Genomic DNA, 12771 nt, shown 5'->3' with positions numbered 1-12771 from the left:
AAAATTGCCCTGGTGAAAAACTACATGAACGTGGGCTTTTTAGATTCATGAAAAACTATGATTCGTAATAGAAACATTCCTTGAAATGGCTTTATCCCTCTTTAGAATAACCAGGTGGGTACTTCCCAAAATTCCTTCTCACTATTCCCTTTCCTTCCCCTGGGGAAAGGGTGGGGTTGGGGTGGCTCCCCACTCCCTTATCCCTGTATTTGGGGATGCCATAGACCAACTGGCTCCGGGCACTTGAAATGCAAATAAAAAATGTAAATGTACTAAGCACATAAATTGTAGTGATATCATTAGAATCTGTTACCCAGTTGCCGATGTCAATTTTACTCGTATTATTGACCAATCGACCTTCGACATTGATCGCAGAAATAACTTTTCACCTTGGTACTTGTTGCTCCTTTGACAGCCCCAATTAATGACTTTTATTGATGTTGATTTGATATGATCGATTTGGCGAATTCCGTCGAGGTGGACCATACTTTAAAAGCTTCCCACACAAAACGTTTTGTCGCAGGTCGCAGTTACATTCTGGTGTACCTACGGATAACTCCTTGTATAAATTTGGAGTAGGTACTGGGTGGAAAGTAACGTAAATTGAGGTAGGTACCTTCTTAGTAACATCTCGGAGAGGGCGCTAAAATTAACGAAAACGTGAACAACCGCGTGCAAATATTGAACAAGGTGATTTCGGTGTGATTGAAGTGGCAGGAAAAGTTTTCGGATCTAACATTAATTTTCTACAAGAGTTTAAGTGAAGATATTGCAAACAATTCTGATTTAATTTAAGCACGGGCAAGCCACCCGGTGAGGCCAACATTACTGGAAATTTTTAAAATGTTAATTTGAATCAAATAAAAAAAAAATAGTAAAAAAGGTACCTACCCACCTGCAAAATACCTTTCCATCTACTATCGTGTTTAAAGTGCAGATATAGTTTGTGATTTGATTTTACGTCATGGTCGTGAGGCTCTTGAGTAATACAATGGGCAGATGAAGACGCAAATACCGTTTTGATTTTGTGCTCGGTTTTCCGTAAAAAATCTGATTTACAGGAATCCACTTCTTGGAGTAACTTGTGTACCTTGTAATGAATATCACCAAGGTCGATTCATGCTCGCCTGCAGGTATATACCATAGCCGAACTAACTAACTTGTTCTTCATCCTTGTCCTTCCAAATTAGTTTAACTGCATAACAGCTGACTGAATAACTAATATAATAATATAATAATAATATCTTTATTTAGGAAAGTTTACACATTAAAACTATACATACATATTATGGTGTATATTGATTTGTAACTTTTATATTTAAGGTTATAAAATTAACAGAAAAATAAAAACATAATACTGTGAAGGTAAAAAGAAAATAAAAGTACAGTTTAGGTTTCTCAAAAACCGCCTCACTAGGATAGCCTGTGTTGAGGCAGAATTTTTCGTGTTGAACATACCTATACTTTTATTAAGGCGATGCCATACGTAGTAATGCAAAATCATGTGTTTTTGGTTAGAAAATTTGGTCGCCTATAAATGTTTCAGATGCTTTAATTAAATACTGCGAGTAGAATACATCTTGACCTTTGAAATAATTGAGTATTTTTTAGATAAGTCTTTTTAAAAGCCCAGAAAAAAATAGTGTAAAGGCCCATGAAAACTGCATTAAAGTTCAAAATCCCTTACTTATGAACCCAGTTTCGGTGATGATTTTATTGCATAATGTGGCAAATTAAGTTATTTATAAAATTACCGAAAAAAAATATTTATGCCTGAACATCCACAAAATAAAATAAAAGGCACTTTTTGGCCATGTTTTTTTCTTGCATAAATCAAAACAGGCGGATGGTTTTAAGCGGGAATTTAAACCTTATCGCCATTTACGTGAGGGTTGTTATTGATAGCGGTTCAATTAAAAATATTACACGACGTAGTGCATCGCCTTAAGATGTATTCGCTCAATAATGTGGTGACTTCAATAACTGCGAATTTGGGTGAATGCACAGGTGAAGGCCCTATTCTTATTTTTGATCCAAATTTTTACATTATCTTTGATATTTTTTTGTGAATCACATTGTTTTATGCTGTCTGGAAGAATATTGTAGAGCAGAGGTTCCCAAAGTGGTCTATATAGACCCCCAGGGGTCGATAACGGCATGCTGGGGGTCTATGTCAGCGAGAAAAAAATTTGGGGGTCCACGAGATTCAAATGGGGGTACATACGAGCGGACCCCTATTTACCTCATGTCAACATTTAGGAGTTCCGTAAATGACACAACAGACCTAACACAAATATAATAAACTGAGAAATTACTTATTTGATATTTGTATTTTTATATTTCGTAAAGTTGTTTATTGAGGTATATAAAAAGAGTCTAAGTTCATTTTCTGGTCAGAATTAATATATTCAAGCAAAACGTTGCACATAGGAAGCCGCGAATTTTCCTAGTTCCCCAACTTGTTTTTGAAAACCGTCCAGGGTAATAATGACGTTCAAAATTTAAATGTACTCCACACAGACTTCAAAACTAAGTTTGAGGTCATTTTGACTGTGGAAGTGGAATGTTGAAGAATCGGATATCATATGACAAGAAGAACTGATCGGAATAAGCGCTAACAAGACACAGAAAGAAATTTCCGTTGCTTATCCTGCTCCATTTTCATTTGGTGTAATACCTCACAAGGGCACCCCCGTCTGCACAATGTAAAGACAGAGGAACTATACCGCCACCCGGTTGTTGGACAGGCAAGGGAAGGGAATCTTCTTACGAAAAAGATAAATGATTATCACATGGGACAACAGTTTTAGGAAAATTCAATATTCGGCAGGCAGGGGGTCTACGGAAAAAAATATATTTGGTTAGTGGTCTACGGGGAAAAAAAGTTTGGGAACCTCTGTTGTAGAGTCTTGTCGCAAAGTATTTAAAGTTTCGTTGACCAAACGTAGTATGTGTTATCGGTATTTGTAGTAAGTTTTTGTTGTTGCTTCGAGTACATCGTGTATTTGAACTTTTTTCGTAGTAATTATGTATATTTGAGTATAGATGAGTTAGGATAGTTTTTGCATATAGCTGCCGAACATCAAACACATTCATAATATTAAAAATTAGATTCGAGTCTGTAATTATAGGTAGCCTTAAAATTATTTTTAAAATTGTTTTCTGAGCCTTTATGATTGGGTCTAGTGCAGATGAAGTGCCGCCTCCCCTGCCTCGCCTCCCCGCCTGGCTGCATTCTGTGGGTCGTTTCTACGACTCTTTCTTGTGTTTCAGCTCGGCTGTGGAGCCAATCGCTGTGTTTCCTCCCTCCTACGACGAATTAACTCACCTCCCGACACCCGATCGAGCTGAAAATGAATAGCAGTTAAGATACGAAATAAATTTCGGTCCTACCCAATTGGGATTTGGCTCAGTTTTTTAGCGCTTTTGACTCCAGTTCCTGGGGAGGAAGGTTCAATCATCAGTCAAACTAAAAAAAAAATACATTTTAAAAGTTCACAGCAGTTATCCACTCGAGTGATTGGTGTCATTTATATGCATTTACCATATGTTTTAATTAATACCATTACACAAAATATTAATATGGAAACTGCTTACAGCGGTTTAAATCCAATGAATCCACCTAGATTTCACCGTTTATCCAATATCATAAAGTTCTATAAATTTGGCACATTATGGAAAGCGATCGCTCAAAACGTTTTGCAAACTTGGCTTAGTATGCCAAAAATCACTCGAGTGGTTAAGAGCCAGGCCCTGGGGAGGATAGTTCAATCCTCAGTCAAACCAAATTTATATTTATTTATTTTTAAACACATCTATTAACAAAATTAGATTATTAAAGAAAAAAACTTATCTTTTACGGTATCTTAGGTTGCTTGCATACAGTGCAAGCCGCAAAAACTGGACAACCGGGAAAAACAATCACGATATTTGCCTACTTAGAACTACTAGTAACTTATTAAACCTGTTTTTAGGTGTAATCTATATTTAGACCTCAGTGTAAGTGTAAGTACCTACCGTAGCAGGTTTTGTCACTATTTTTACTATCACGACATAGCTACATGAAACTGAAGTTAAGAGCATGTTTTGTCATGGAATGTTTAAGTTCAAAGCATTGACAGCAAGCGTACAACGATCCGAAGACAATAATAAAATGTTTACATAATAATTTAATCGTTTGTTGTTGTTTTTCTTACTGAACTAGGGTTAACATTACCCAATAACAGATAACACTATTATCATAGGCATAATATAATGTTTTTCTACTGTACGTTTTTACTCTAACGTGCGTGACCTCTTGAACCTAGTTATTACTAAAAAAGTTATTACTATACCCACGATTAGCACTTATATGGAAAGAAATGTTATAAAGCTATTTTTCCATATACAGTGGGGCCTTCTTACGCTACATATACATACGCGAGCCGAACTGCCGAACTGAACCTCAACTTGTGGGAAAGGAATGAAGCAACCGCAAATGGCGCGAAACGCCGCTCGCAGTTGCTGCGTTCCTTTTCCGTAATTTGGCTCGGTTCGCGTTTCGGTTCGCAAATGTATACATACCATTACAATATCCGATATCATCGTGAGTAACGACAAACCAGGGCTGTCCCTACGCTGGCGCAATTGGAGCAGTCCGCTCAGGCGCATTGCCAAGTCACTGATAATACCTAACACCTATAAAAACAGCGGTACACAAAAATTCAAATCATCCGAACATTAAAGATTACAGTGATCATTTACCTAGGAGTATCTACATTGTGACAAGGGGCACCAAAATGCTACTCGCGCCAAGCGCCTTTAGGCTCAAATACAAATAAGAGACAAAGTCATATTTCCTCTGCAATATGACGTTAAACATACAACGAACAGATCGTTTAGCAAAATGCATCTATATCTGACTGAATGATCGTCCGGCAATGGAGTATTTCCACAAACTATGAATAGATACCGTTAAAAAGTTTATATTTCTGTTTCTGATCATTGTACTAAAAATGCATAATTTTAATTCATAATTATTGATTTCAAAAACGATATAAAACCGCACATTCCGAAACGGTTCCAACTGGCTACAACGTAATTGGTGTCATATATATTACATACACTTACCATTTTATTTAATTTATACCATATACCTCAAAATATTAATATGGAAACATATAAAACTGCTTACAGTGTTTTAAAGACAATGAATCCACCTAGATTTCATCGTTTATCCCATATTTTTAGGCTATATAAATTTGGCACATTATGGCAAGCGATTACTCAACATTTTTGCAAACTTTGCATAACATGCGCTCGAGTATAAAACGCCACTTGCTGGTAAGCCGGCTGGCACCAACATTGCCCGGCGTGACATCAAAGCAAGCATATTCACGAATAAAAACGAATATGTCATTTAGGCGGCAAATCAAAAATGGCACATTTTAAATTGTTTTGGAAAATTTATTTGTTAACCTAAAAATAAAATGTATGTACCGTCATTATCGTAATTTTTTTCCAGAATAAAAAAAACAAGTGAAAATACTCAAAATTCGACACCAAACATTCTTTTTCGACCGTGTTTTGTTTTTATGGTACAAGACGATTTCCCACAAATAATTGTCATGATAATATGATCATGATGTGTTCACCAAACTAACCATTGGGTAAGGCACAAAGAAAATCTTGACGAAGCCAATTATATTAGAGATACAAGTTGATGTCCTAGCTCCTAGCATCCTAGCCAATTATTACCTTTCGTTAGACGTTTTGATTTATTTGAAAACAGGTTTGACTTCTACTCTATGTACTTGAGTGGGTAATATTAAAACCCGTTGGTTAAATTTATCAAAACAACTTGTAAAATATTATAGGACGTTATTGATTGATTATGTACGACAAATTGGTTTGGCCAACTTGGGCGAAGGTACGCAGAAGTATGCAGTTCTTAGAACATGTATCAGATAGATTGTAAATTGGACGTCGTTCTTTAGAATGATTCTCGGAATTACTATTCCAATCGCAAAAATAGTTAGCCAATGAAATTTAAAATTCAAATTAACAAACTCCCAAACAAATCATTTTTTTCGAAAACAACTTGGGAGGCCAGTATGGGTACCTACTGCCGCCCCGGGAACCATTTATTGGACAACCAACACCCCTGCCGTAGATCACCACAAGTGGTTCGCTACGTTTGGGTCTTAGCGGGGGTTCCTGTGTTCATTGCGTAAGGTTTGTCTAGGTCTTGGAGGCGGATGGGTTTGTCCACCTACTGCGTGGCGGCCGAATCTGGAGAGACTGGTTAACCTCTTCAGCCGGACTCTCTCGACCCATCGCCTTGTACCGTAGTGAGAGGGATGGATTCATACGTCGTTCTTGGACACATTGAACCCAACATTCCTACCCACCCCTCATACCGTTTCCATCCCAGGACTTCCTCTCCGAAAAGACCCTCCACACAGCATACCCAAAGATGACACAGGCCCCGAGGGAGAAAATCCTCTGGGCCACCTGTGTGGAGCTAATGAAAAATAAAAAAACTTTATTGAGTACACAAACAAATATAAAAAAAATATGTAAACCGGTTTCGGTCGGCCCTGTGAAAGGTTCTGGTTGAACCGAAAACGGTTCGTGTTTTATATACCTACTCAATTGATTTTATAATAAATAAAAGAAAGTGTTTGGTAAAGTTGTCGAATTCCGCTTCATTCAAAGGCTCTTTAAAAAAAACGATTTCAACTTTAAGTCGGCATAATTTAAACATGCACAATGGTTTTTAAGTTGTTAGTTTGGGTTATTTTAACAAATGATGCATATTTCCTAACCTGCAAACTTAACTTTGATTGAGAAAAAACTGAACTTGAATACATATTTTACCATCTCCCCGACATAGATTTCTCAATGTGCAAATTAATGTTTTATGAAAGTTACATTTTTCAGAAAATCTAATTATGACTCTCACATAATGTTAGACTAAACATAAACAAATAATGTAAATGATTACCAACTAAATATCCGGGAGACTAGCAGAGATGTGCTTTATTTCAAATAAATCCATTTCAAATGGAAATGCAAAATGCAAAATGGGTATTTTCCATTTTGCATTTTAAATTCTTTTCTAAAAACCATTTTGCATTTTGCATTTTAAATGCTTTTCTCAATGCATTTTCCATTTTAAATGCTTTTTTGCAATATTCTTCCTACTATCTCCACTCATCTTTTTTTCACAAGCCCCAAATATCAGTCGGTCCTCAACCTCGCTATGAGAGATAATTTACATTTCGTCCCTTAGCTTACAACACCGCTCAAGTCGAAAATTGGCGGTTTTCACATTTTAATGCCGATGGATGGAGCTGCTCATTGCGCGTCTAACCATTGGTCACATGATATAGATTTCAGTCAATTAGAAGCCTTAATTCAAAAAGTAGTGACAGCGCGCAAGTCGGATAGCCTCTCAACACCGCACAAGTCGTTAGTCTGTCATACATTTCTCGTAAAAGTACTTCGCGCTCCGTGATTATTATATTTTTATGTGAGTTTTATTGCTGAAAGGTCTATGCAAGATGTTTTAATAGAAGATTAAGAGGTAAGCTATATAATACAGTAATGTTTATTGATTATCGCATAATATTCATATAGAAAGATATCATTATTGAATATCTTCATTTACTTAAGCGGTGTTTACTAACCAGCTTTTTTAACTTGGGCGGTGTTTCAAAATGTATTTTATTTCTTTGAGGAAGCTCAATAATTGAAATACACTATGGATGGAGAAGAAATTGATTCATGGAGTTCAGGTGATGATGGTGTTTTGCAAGAAATCGAAACTCAGATCATGTGACAACATAAACGAACAAAAGCGGCAATACTTGTTTGAAAATTTCTGGAAGAACATGAACTGGGAGCAGCAAAGATCATTTATAACTTCTCATGTTAATAAAGTACCAAAGAAAATTACGAAAAATCCAGAATCATCCAAAAGAACTGATAGTCAAACTTACGTTTTCACGATTGATAATGTACGTCACCAAGTCTGTAAATAAATGTTCCTGGCCACTCTTGGCATTAAAGATTGAGTTATAAGATATTGGCTGACAAAAACAGACTGTGCCATGCCTCCAGATTTGTCTACTTCAACCAGTTACCGCAGAAATCCAGAGAAAATTGAAGACCACAAATATGTTGAAAAGTTTTTAGCAGGTCTTCCAAAGATGCCGTCGCATTACTGTCGTGCTAAAACATCACGAGAATACTTAGAACCAATTTTCTCGAACATGACACAGCTCTACCACACATATCAAGAGAATTGTGAGTTAGAGAGTAGAGAATGCCTTGGTCATAAATTATTTGACAAATTATTTTTGAAACTCAATCTGAGCCTATTCTACCCGAAGAAAGATCAATGTGACGATTGTTGCTGTCATAAAACTGGAAACATTACGGATGAAGAATACGCACAATATGTTTTGAAGAAAGATCGAACCAGGAGAGAGAAAGATACTGACAAAGATTATTGCACAGTCCGGAGCTTGTCATGTATTCACACAGGATGTTGAATCGGTAAAATTGGCTCCGTATCTTCAAGCTAATGCAATTTATTATAAAACTAATTTATGCATCCACAATTTTACATTATACAATTAAGCAACTAAAGAAGTAATGTGTTATTGGTTCGATGAGTCAAATAGCACACTTGAAGCCTCTGTTTTTGCTTCATGCTTAGTAGACTATCTAGAGAAAGTTTTGAGCCAGAAATTATTGCCTGTGATTTTATATTCCGATGGCTGTTGTGCTCAAAATCGCAATGTTACCTTAAGCAATGCTTTATTACGTTTAGCGATTGAAAAAAATATTGTGATTACTTAAAAGTACCTGGTAAAAAGTCGTACCCACATGGAATGTGATTCCGTACACAGTGCAATAGAGTGTAAATTAAAAGGTAAAGAAATTTACCTTCCACAACAATACATGGCTATTACTAAAACCGCTAGGAGTGATCCTATGCCTTACGAAGCTCGTTATTTGGACTATACCTTTTTTACCGACTTTTCGAAAGAATTAATTTATAAATCTATACGGCCTGGTAAAAAAGCAGGTGACCCAGTCGTCACAGATGTACGTATGCTAGAATACAGACCAAATGGCACAATTTGGTATAAAATTGGTTTAGATGACGAGCTTCAGCCGTTACCACATCGTCCCTCGCCAATTAACAGCATTAAACAAATAAATCACCTGCAGAAATCGTATGCAGCTAGAATACCAATTACAAATCGGAAGTATAAAGATTTGCAAGACCTAAAAAGTGTATTACCATCTAGTTGCCACTCTTTTTATGATGACCTTCCGCACAGCAATCGCTAAAGACTGCAACTAACTATTAGACTAGAGATTTCGAGTATATTTTTTTTATTTTTATAATTTTATTACTATTATATCTTGTTTAGTTGGAATTTATTAAAGACTATGTTTTAAATATTTTCCTGTTAAAATAAAAAAAAAAATAATAACAATTGCACTTAGGTACGCTCTAAAGGTTCGTGTGTCACCAAATAACTTTAAGCAATTGATCTCAACAACGTTATTCTTAAGATTTAGGTTATAAATACCTATTTATAACGATTGTTAATTATTCTTGAAATATTTCTTAATAAAAACTTTTCTTTGTAAATCATCTTTTAATACCTTATTCCCTAACATTTCCCCAAACAACACCGCCTAAATCAAATAAAATATCAGTCAACACAGCTCAAGTCATAAAATAAAAGTTAAAATAAAGTAAATTGTCAAAGTAAGTATAAATAATTATTTCTTAACCGCTAACTAGGGTATTTATTAAGTAATAACAGAAAAAATCCACCGATTTTTTTAAATAAACAGTTTTTTTCGTCTCCTGTAAAGTTGGTAAAAATGACTTATGCGGTGTTGTTAGCTAAGGGACGATTTGTCAAGTTGCTCCCTGGTAGGAGCCCTGGCAATTGAGTGATACCATTACAAAAAATACTGATTCAAATACTGAACATGGGGCCATGACGTTGTAATATTAAATGTTAGATAGCAGTTTCTATGTTTTTACGTTGGCAACATTATAGTCCAAGCGATGACCGTAAAAATCCCATCCCATAGGCCACATGAACCAAATTAGTACTGGGCTTTAACCCCAAATAAGATTAGTTAAAAAAACGCATTCATCCAGATTTCGGCCCGGGAGGAGTCCTGGAAAGCGACGACTTCCGGTGTCATTTTTGGGATGAAAATATCTGACGTGCCACATTACCAAAACTAACGTCAAAAGTTGATTGCAAATTTGTTATGAAAAAAAAATCGTTCGGCCAACTTTTGTGTGGGGAGAAGAACCTAACAAATGACATTGTAGGTATCCTTCAGATGCGGCAAAATATCTCATCGGCCACACGAATGAAATCGATGTCAGAATTTAGATAAAAATTAGAAATTAAAAATAATAATAAATTATAGCCGATATAGCCCGATAACCGGGATGGGATTTTTACCCCCCCGTCAAATTGTCCCGCGCAAATTTTTTGTGGTTTCATAATCTGTAGTCGTGGTGTTTTTGGATTTACCATCATGTAATATGTTTGTTCTACATTGATGTCCATTATTAAATCACAAAATTGTTTAAAAATTCTATAATTCTATAATTCTAATTATTTTAATTGTTTGACCTGAGAAACCATTTTGCATTTTCAATGCATTTTGAAAATAGGTATTTTGCATTTGAAATGCTTTTCTAAAAACCATTTTGCATTTTGCATTTTCAAATGGAAAAGTTTTGACCCATTTCTATTTTGCATTTCAAATGGTTTTGGGTACCCATTTTGCACATCTCTGGAGACTAGTTATATGTACCTAATTATGTATTAGATATATAACTTGTAAATATGTAATCAATTCGTTGTTGTTTTGTTGTTTACCAAAATTGCATTCGAATTCGCGTGTGTTTTTATTTACCTATATTATATATATGTCACCTGTGACAGGTAAAAACATGTTTTTTTTTCCTTCTGTCACCATCTATAAAATTCTGTCACTGTCTATAAAATCAACACGCACTTTTGTTACTCTATCTTCACAGACACACCGAGCCACAGCAACGCGTGGAGGGTTACAGCTAGTAACGAACAAAGAAACAATATTTTTAACATACCTATATAGAGATAATTCGAATCAACATATTGTAATTTCAAAGGCCTCCCGACAACTGCTTCAAAAAGTGTTGACAATGGTCGTCATTATTTCGAAAGCAGTTATCGCCCAGAAAATTACACCGGGAACTCCCAGTGTCAACAGCTAAACATGGCACTGTAATGATACGTTAATGTTAGCTCAGAGGGAGAGATGAGGAGAAAGGTGATAGAGGATAGAAAAAAAAAGGCGAAAGATTTGAGGAGAGGATAGATAGGAGGATTTTGGATATTGGAGACGGTTTTTGTGGTTTGTGACACAACCACACAAGCGTTTTTGTCTGGCTTGTGTACTCAGCCAGGCCCCGCTACTTTTGCCGGCCGGAGGAATCCCGCCGGCCCCCTGAGCAGGCGCTCGCGCCCCCAACTGCCTTTCTTAAGGCAAAGCTTTCTTAGCGCAAATACTCAAAACAACAAAGATCCACGCTGGCCCCCACAAACCGCCCGCAAGCACCCGTGACGTGCTCCCTTTTCAAGAGGAGTCACCGTTCGACACAGATGACCATGTTCCCGACCCGGATGCTCCCCGCTGACCACGAGGACTCCCCGGTCGTGGTACCGCCCGGCGCTCACCAAATCACGCATCGCACTAAGACCGGGACCGTGCGCCTTACGATCCCCGCACCACAGCCCCGCCCCGAGGACCCAAGGACCCGGAGACCATCCACCACCACGGCTTCCACGACGACCGACGCCACCGAGATGACGGAGCCCGCAGCAGGCCCCTCTTGGGCAGCAGGACCCAGTTCTGCCCCCACGCGCCCCCCGATAGGCCCAGCGTCGGCCTACGTGGCGCCCCCGAGACCGCAGCAGCCGATGGAGACGGCTGCCCCCCAGGATGGAGGCTGGACGAGGCCGTCCAACCCCGTGAAAAGGCCCATGTCTCCACGGGGACCACAACCGCTCCAGTGTGGCAACCGTTTTGAAGAGTTGCCCGAGGTAAGCGAAGGCGCTGGCGCGCCGCGTATAAAGCGTGCCAATACTAATACATCTTTCGCCGAAGCGGAAAAGATGAAAAAGGCCGTCATCAAGGGCCTGCCGCTCGTCGAAGTGGAAGAAATAAAGGCAGATCTGGAATCACAAGGATTCCCAGCAGTGAAGGTGGTCAAGATGACCGCCTCAATTGAGTATCCCCTATACTTAGCACACTTCAATAAGGAAGTCAACATGGGACAGCTGCGTGCGGCCGTCAAATATCTGTGCCACTGCCGCATTCGCCTCCAGAAGCACAGGAGCAACCATTTACAGCACGGCACCCAGTGCTACAGGTGCCAAGACTTCGGGCATGGGTCCCGAAACTGCTCGCACACAGCAAGGTGCGTAAAATGCTTACTGGAGCATGCTTCGGCAGAATGCCCCAAGAAGACAAGAGATGAGCCCGCCGCATGCTGCAACTGCTCAGGCCCGCATCCCGCCAACTACAGAGGCTGCCCCAAGCGGGTAGCGTACGTTGCCTCCATACAGCAGCGACCTGCCAGAAGGGCCCAACGCCCACCGGCAGAACAGAACCCGAGCAGGCCACCTCCTCAGCCGAGGACGGATGGACGCACATGGGCCAACGTAGCCGGAGGCACCGCCCCCGCCC

The sequence above is a fragment of the Hesperophylax consimilis genome, chromosome 6, assembly GCF_061612785.1.
Source record: "Hesperophylax consimilis isolate HC1 chromosome 6, BYU_Hcon_1.0, whole genome shotgun sequence".
Taxonomy (NCBI): Eukaryota; Metazoa; Arthropoda; class Insecta; order Trichoptera; family Limnephilidae; genus Hesperophylax; species Hesperophylax consimilis.
The sequence above is the reverse complement of the archived record's forward strand: the minus strand, read 5'-3'. Positions refer to the sequence as shown.